The sequence below is a fragment of the Argopecten irradians genome, unplaced genomic scaffold (assembly GCF_041381155.1).
Source record: "Argopecten irradians isolate NY unplaced genomic scaffold, Ai_NY scaffold_0193, whole genome shotgun sequence".
Lineage (NCBI taxonomy): Eukaryota > Metazoa > Mollusca > Bivalvia > Pectinida > Pectinidae > Argopecten > Argopecten irradians.
This window is the reverse complement of record NW_027187660.1, coordinates 53,395-62,113: the sequence shown is the minus strand read 5'-3', so window position 1 is coordinate 62,113 and position 8,719 is coordinate 53,395.

The window sequence follows — 8,719 nt, the reverse complement described above, 5'->3', positions numbered from 1 at the left end:
ATTTGGTTTGTTACAATGGTTTGTTTATTAGATTCAATAAATGGTCTATACTTTGTGGCTCATTTAGCTTGATGTGCATTTCATTACCTGGTTTGTTATGAACTAAATCGGTACTTGTTACACATATCAGGTTCGTTACATATCTTACATGCTACACTGTTTTGTTTATTATATAACACTCATTACCTGGTTTGTTGCGTTGTTCAGACACATGGTTCACTGCGGTTGTTCAGCACATGGTTTCACTGCGTCCTTCAGCAAATGGTTCACTCTCAGTGGTTTTCATTACATGGCTTGGTCTGTGGCTCATCACATGACTTGTTGGTTCAGTGACTCAGTATATGGTTTAGTTTGTATTTCTGTATTTAGTTCGTATATTGTTTCTTCTTGATTCTTTTTTGAGTTCTCACCAAACAGTCCCATCTGCATCTGTGTTAGTTTGGCTGAGTCTGTACCGCATACACACGAAGGTTAATGGTGATTCGGTACTGTCGGATGCGGTTCTATACGGCCCCAGGTTGCTCGAGTCAGGGACATGCGGGTGATGATATCTTCGGGATATTCTGAACTCCCTTGAGGATGTGATTCTAACATCAAGGTTTTAAGTGGTTTTCAACGCTGCGAGGTAGGGGATGGCTCTCCTTGGCCTGTAGGGTGTGGACCCGTGGTCACACTAATGTTTGGTCACACGATGTTTTACAAACAAGGATGGTGGGAAAGGCTCTCCTAGGACGGAAGGCATGGATCTGGCAATCTTATGGTGGATTCACATTCAATGGGTGTTTCTCTCTGTTCCTAGATATGGCTAGCAAGTGTGCGCATTGCTATTTCACGTTGGCTTCTCTTGGATAATTTACTATTGTATGAATTTTCCATTGTACACTTATATTTTTTGCTTTAATACTTTTGAGAATTACTAACTAAATAGCATTCACATATTTATTATGTCAGCTTTCAATTTGTTTCTGTGTGCTTTCTAATTCTACTGCGTTGCATTATGTATTATAAAATACATTTATATGTCATTCCTGCATGCAAGCTTCAGCATTTACATTTACTGTATGATGCTGTTTCGTACATCTGTCACTATCAACATGGTAGTGAACTAAACTGTTGTTTGTAACATCCATATCTATAGACATGTCTATGTAACTGCTTGTTTGTACATCAGGTCCTGTCACACAGACATGTCTGTGCAACTGTGTGTTTATACATCTGTCTATGTCTACAGACATGTCTATGTAACTGTTGTTTGTACATTCTGTCTGTACAGACATGTCTATGTAACTGTTTGTTTTGTACATCTGTCTGTACAGACATGTCTTGTGTAACTGTTTGTTTTGTAAATCTATTTTGTAAATCTATAGCTTCACAGACATGTCTATGTAACTGTTGTTTGTACATTCCATGTACAGACTGCTATTTGTAAACTGATGTTTGTACATCTGTCTGTACAGACATTGTCTATGTAAGACTGTTGTTTTGTTTACATCTATATCTACAGACATGTTCTATGTAACTGTTGTTTGTACATCTGTCTGTACAGACATGTCTATGTAACTGTTGTTTGTACATCTGTCTGTACAGACATGTCTACTGTCTGTGTAACTGTTGTTTTGTACATCTATATCCACAGACATGTGTATGTAACTGGTTGTTTGTACATCTGTCTGTACAGACATGTCTGTGTAACTGTTGTTTATACATCTGTCCTGTACAAGACAGTGTCTGTGTAACTGTTGTTTATACATCTATATCCACAGACATGTCTGTGTAACTGTTGTTTGTACATCTGTCTGTACAGACATGTCTGATGTAACTGTTCTTGTTTGTACATCTTTATGTACAGACATGTCTGTGTAACTGTTGTTTATACATCTGTCTGTACAGACATTTCTGTGTAACTGTTGTTTGTACATCTGTCTGTACAGACATGTCTATGTAACTGTTGTTTGTACATCCTATATCCACAGACATGTCTGTGTAACTGTTGTTTGTACATTTATATATCTACCAAATTAAAGACATGTCTGTGTAACTGTTTGTTTGTACATCTATATCTATGATTTACAATTTTTTTCCCCCAACATTCTTCTAAATCACAAAAAAATTAAGACAGATATGGATATTAGGACTTTAAAATAATGAAGCAAATTGACAAGACTTTCATAAAAATTATTCTAAGAAATAAGCCATTAATCAATCTGCAAAAGAAATCAGTAAGGAAACCAAAAAAAATTTTATATTTTGAGTATGAATTTAATTCAAAGTAAGTGAAATAGGAGCCTTAAAAAAGTCGGAGAGGCACTTATAGAGATGGGGCGCTTATTGGGTCAATTAAGGCATCTGAAATTTTCTCATTCAACCAAGGCTGTTACCTTTCATAATCTTTACATGTAAAGCAATCAATTTTCAATTAAAATTGAATATTGATCAAACATTACCAGTAATACAAACCATAATTTCTCCATCAGACCTAAATGCTTACCAACAAACCTGAAATAAGAAACAAAAAGGTATGACGTGTTATAAAGACAATTAAATCATGATGGTTTACTGAAAAATGCAAACACAGTTCAAACTATTCAATCTCAATGTAATGTGTTGACTTATAAGTCAGCAACCATTCAACTTTTTCAGCCCTTTTACTTCCTCATCTGTTACCATGAAGGATATGAATCTGTATTACATTAATTGTACATGGTATATAGATCAGCTTGTCATTGAATTCTGTGAGCAATACGGGTATATACCAATAAACAAACATCTTGAAACAATGTATCAATATCTTATAAACTAGTACCCTGCAGTCAAGAAGGCTCTGAGCGATATGAATAACACAAAACTTGAGTTCCTTTGAGATAGAATGTAATCTTATGATGTGAATTGAATATTAATTATAACAATCAATTAAGCAAGCATGTTATCATTTAATTTAGTAATTGGTTCAATATTATACAATGACAGAAGAAATCTTACCAAGAAAGTGAGTCTTGCTCAAACTCTGAATGTGGATATTACCGTAAGTAATGTCAAAAACTCTGAAACATTAAATTAAGATACAAACATCCACGTCAATCTTTCAAAATTCAAAATTTGTTGAATTTTTTTTTGTAAATAGGCATTTTCATTTTCTTAGAATACTACTACTTACAACAGAAGTTTGTCTATAAATACATAAAACTATACGAAATTACTGTAGGGTGTATTTAAATATTCAATAAGTACAGTAGATGATATGTTTTGTTTTTTTATTATCAAAGTCATATAATATTGGCTAGAACAGGTTTTGTCTTGGTGTACATAATTATTAATTTTTTGATAAGTAGTGTGGTTATTCCCCGTGACTAGCTATAGTAACTATGCACAATTTTTACACAAACAGGTAAAATAGTCTTCTCAATTTTTGTCTATAAGCATAAAAAGTGTATCTTGAACAAGTTTCAGTGTACTGTTTGACATTAATTTTCAAAATCCACAAGAATTCAGTGAATAGCCCTAAAATATAGGTTTGGGTTTTATTATTTTAACGTTCTAATGAGCATAAACAGCCAGGGTCATGTAAGGACATGCAAAGTTTGTTGGTGGAGGAAAGCCAGAGTACCCAGAGAAAAACCACGGACGAGCGGCCAGTACCCAGTAACGTAAATATTTTTTTCTAAACCTCTGTTCATGCTTTCTGTTCAGATGCAAATTTAAAGAGTACTTGATCAAGTTTTATGCTAACAGAAAAGCAATACCTTAGTCTCACCTTCCTCGAATATAGTCAATGGCAAGATCATACTTGGACAATACGTCAACCTTATTAATTCTTGACCATAAAAAGTGTTTTGTGGCCATTTGAATCAAGGGTCCATATTTATTATTGATTTGGTATTATTATTTAACATCCTATCAAAAGCCAGCTAGGGCCTTTTAAGGACATGTCACTGTCAGATATGTTGGTGAAGGAAAGCCAGAGTACCCACAGAAAAGCCACCAATCAGCAAAGCAGTCGGTACTTGGCAACTGCTCCACATGGGATTCGAACTCGAGTGAAACGGTTAATCGCAATGCAGTTGAACGGCGGAATATTTCCTTCCGTTCAATACACAGTAATGTTGTTGTTGGAATTACAATACATCCTGTACAGAAAAAGCTAACCAAAGCTCATGAGAAGCACATGAGCTTCACATAAGAATGATGTTAGAATCCTATGCAAATTAGGTGAGCGAAGTAATGATTATGCAAACCATTAAAAAAATGTCTGCAAGCATTTTATTTTACTTGTTTTATATCACTTACCTACATTTAAAATATCAAATTCACAGCAAGACATTATTTTTTTCACATACATGTATAAATATTATATGGCCTTTTCGAAGAAAAAAATTATATGGCAAGCCTACAAATTATGAATTTGACAATGTAAAGTAGATATTCTTTGGGACAAAACAAAGATATCATTTATGCATGTATACAATTAAAATAATTGGAAACCTACAACAAAGTATAGAAAATTGAGTGAACTTTATGAGGCACTGCTCCACAAGCACACATGGGGTCCATTTCGTACCCGGCCGAAAGGGTATAGTAGTCCGGGTATGTTTATTGCGATTTCGTATTTTAAGATATTTTATGAATTGATACCAGTAAAGTGTGTGCCACAGAAGCTACGAGATTATTTGGCTAGGCGATTGGGTGCCGTGAACAAGCATGCATGTATATACTGTTTCAGAATGATTTAGATTGATAGTAAAACTTTAAAGCATTGGAACATTTTCAACTTACCATTATGTACCTAAAAACCAAATACTCTTTTTACACAATCTATTTGTGATTGAAATAATGATCGATGGCTTTGACAAGGTAACAGTTACAAACTGAAGGAAGTAACAGTTGACTGACTAATTAATCGAACAATTTGGACCCATAATTCCGGAATTAACAAAAAACGCATATACAGTCACTCAAATTGATTGAGATGAATTTCCATCATCACAAATTAGCAGTAAAATACCATACCGACACATGTATAAGTCTTACTATAAGGAATGTTGTAGAGTAGCGGGGAGAAGCAACATACATGCATGTCAATGATTATGAAACATACCAGTCAGTGATTTTTTTTTAGGTACATTTGGGGGTCGAATAAATGGCCCCTTCCTCTAGAGAAATTTTGCTGTATTTTCCCCAATTTCATGTAAATATTTTCCCAGATAAAGAAAAACTCCTGTGATGGAACCAAATATTGTTAGCAGTAAGGGCGAGAGCAAGTGACCCCGGAACTTAAAATTAATGGTCCGCCACAGCGAACATGCTAGAAGATTTGACCGTGATCACTATGTAAACCTTGCTAACAGTAATTTAGTAAACGAGTAACTACAGTGTATGGAAGCGTCAAGAAAAGGGGGCAACAGGCCTGGGCAAACGTCAGGTTATCGGGGCCATGGGAGTCAGGTAGAGGCCTAAAAAAGAGCATGGCGCGATGCCCATGTTAATCGGGGCCACAGGTAACCCACAGATGTGGGGAATTACTAGCCTACTATACTATAAGCTATGAATCCATAAAATACTAACCAAAAAATGGAGCTATCCTTTTCCAATATAATTTCGGATCTTGAGAAAGGCAAATTAGAAAGAACGTCTCAGTGTAGGCTAGTAGGCCACACAATTATTTGTGGTTTTGCAAAAATGGGCGCTGTACGCAACTATGTTTTGCAAATGTGCAAAAAAAAAATCGGATCACCTTAAGGATTTTCTGCAAAACTAGTGGAGTTCCAGATGGGGTGCTGGAATTATTATCAGAGTTGCTTCCCTTTGTACATTATAATGCCTTCTTACGATAATCTATTTTGCTAAGTTTAAAGGCGATTTTAGTTACGATAAGGCAAGATTTTGTAATATTGAACCCATAGTTCCAAAAATGCGCGGTGTGCGATAAAACTGTATCGCAGATCGCACAGTTTGCTTGGGCGCGCGCTTTTAAATACATGTAGGTAACGTCATATAACACCCCAGATTGGCACACATTTTTCTTATTTTTATGCATCTACTATTTGTCAGATTGTAAAATAATTCCATTTTTTTTTGTACCAATCTTACAAATAAGCCTATCATCTTTCTGTTGGTCTATGTTTGGAAGTTCTTCATGCACGTGTGTCCATAAATAGCATCCTTGGATACATGTCTGGAACGCCACCTGATATCAACCAGGTGCGGTACCTAAATTGGCACACCCAGGTAAAAATCTGTGAGCATAGAGAAATATCGGTGATATTTCAAATATAATTTTGACTTTATATTGAAACTACAATACAAAAAACCTTACAATTATTGCCATTGAAAAACTTTTCTCAAACCTATTTATTTTTAGAATGATTTACGTCAAAATTAATGTAGTCAATACGCAGGTAAAAATTGTCATCTTTATGGTTATCAATTGCTTTTCTTACATGATTTTTACGACACTATCCATGCATATTTTGCCATTTTTAAAGCGTCAACATATAAATGGCATAAGGGGAAGTAACTCTTGGATTTTTAAGTATGCTATTCGAGCCGCACCTTTCTTTCATTTTGTCGCATGTGCGCACATTATCGCAAATGAAAATTTCCATACATGTATGTACTAGAAAATCGACATTTACTGAGGATTTTTTTAGTTTGAACAGTCTGAACTATGAAACTACCAAATAATAACTGACAACTAAATTCATTTAAATTTGTGTTCTAACATATAATATACCATTTTTAGTTCCCACTTTTTATAATAGAACTTTTAAGCGAAAAGAGGAAAAACTAGTAGTCATTGCACGGGGCAATATTTACCGTAACACTTGACAGTCAGGTATTTTCTCATTAAGTTTATGGCTGTACAAAATTCCTCCTAGCTATGGTCATGTAGAAATATCACCATTAAAACTATTTTCATGATGATCAGGGGGAATAATTATAAGCAAATTTTCCAAAGTGAATTAAAACGGAAAATTATTATCAAAAAGTGTGCCCATTTTGGGGGACAGGTACGATCACCGTAAACACACAGGGGTCCAACTCAATGAAAATGGATGTTGTCATACATTTGTTTGTATTTGATGGATGAACTGATGAGTATACATGATATGTGATTTTTTTTCCAGAAAATACGATATTTGAAAATATTTTAAAAAAGATTTTTAATAATTTTTCATATCTCGTATTTTCTGGGGAAAAAAAATACATGACTGTCATGTGTACTCATCAGTCCGTCCACCAAATACAAAAACTGTATGACAACATCCATTTTCATTGAGTTGGACCCCTGTGCGTAAACAACGTTATTTATAAAAGTTACAGTTTTTTGTCACTCACATCTCAAACATCACCGGTGCACACCGGTACGGATATTGCACCATGATTTGCTGTGGGAGAGGCTCAAATCATTTAAATTTTTCCATTTAAAACAAATACTTTTCTCTAGGAACGGAATAAGGTACGACGCTCAACTTTGGACACGTTATGAATTATGTACATAAGATCTTGAAATGTACGTTCGATTTTTTACAAAAATGTTCAAGGTCAAGGTCATAGACGTAAAAAAACAATTTTTTTGGAACAAAGTTTAAACGCTCATAACTTCAATACCGTACGCTGTACATCGTTCACGTTTTGTTATTCAGGCAGATCGTGACATTGTGCGTGCTTTTCCCATGCCATGTTATCAGAGATTATGTCAAGGTCAAGAGTTCGCTACGGGGTCAAACAAAGGTCAAAAACGAAATTTACCACAGAAAAAATTTTTGAAAGTTGAATATGAAAGGTCATGCCCTCAGAAATATGTAATGACAAGTTTTAAGGTCATGAGATCCAAAATGGCGGAGATATAGGCCTTTGAAAAAAGGCTATTTTGGCGTTTTCCCCGCCAAAAATATTAAAGGTTTCAGCGCCTTTAATACTTAACATACATGCTTGATTTTTTGTATAGACATAGCATGGAAGAATGTCTACAGAACTTATGCCTTTTTATTGACCTTGACATTCATTCAAGGTCACAGGTTCAAAAAGCTTTAAATCTTTAAACGACTTCTTCTTTATAAATAAGAGGCGTAGAGACCATGATATTGGGTCTGTGGCATGCTGGGATGATGTTATTATAGGTTTATTCAAATGAACGACCTTGATCTACATTCAAGGTCACAGGGGTCAAATAGGGGTGAAATATATTTAAACGACTTCTTCTTAATAACCAAGAGGCCTAGAGACCATATATTTAGGGCTGTTGCATGCTGGTATGAAGGGCTAATACGTTTGTTCAAATGAATGGCCTTGGTCTTCATTCAAGGTCACAGGGGTCAAAATAACTAGATTATATTCAAACGACTTCTTCTTTATATCTAAGAGGCCTAGAGACCATGTATTAGGGCAGTGGCATGCTGGGATGAAGGGCTACCAAGTTGGTTGAAAGGAATGACCTTGACCTTCATATAAGGTCACAGGGGTCAAATAGGTTGAAACATATTTAAACGACTTCTTAATAACCAAGAGTTCTGGAGACCTGATATTCGGTCTGTTGCATGCTGGGGTAAAGGGCAACTTAGTTTGTTTAAACGAATGACCTTGACCTTCATTCAAGTTAACAGGGGCCAAATAGGTTTTTTTAATGCCCTTGTGTTTATCTGTCTGACCTAATGAAAGCATAGCTGAAAGTATGTTTGTTTCATACGCAGTGCTGTCCTGTCTGTCCGTAAGGATATGTGCA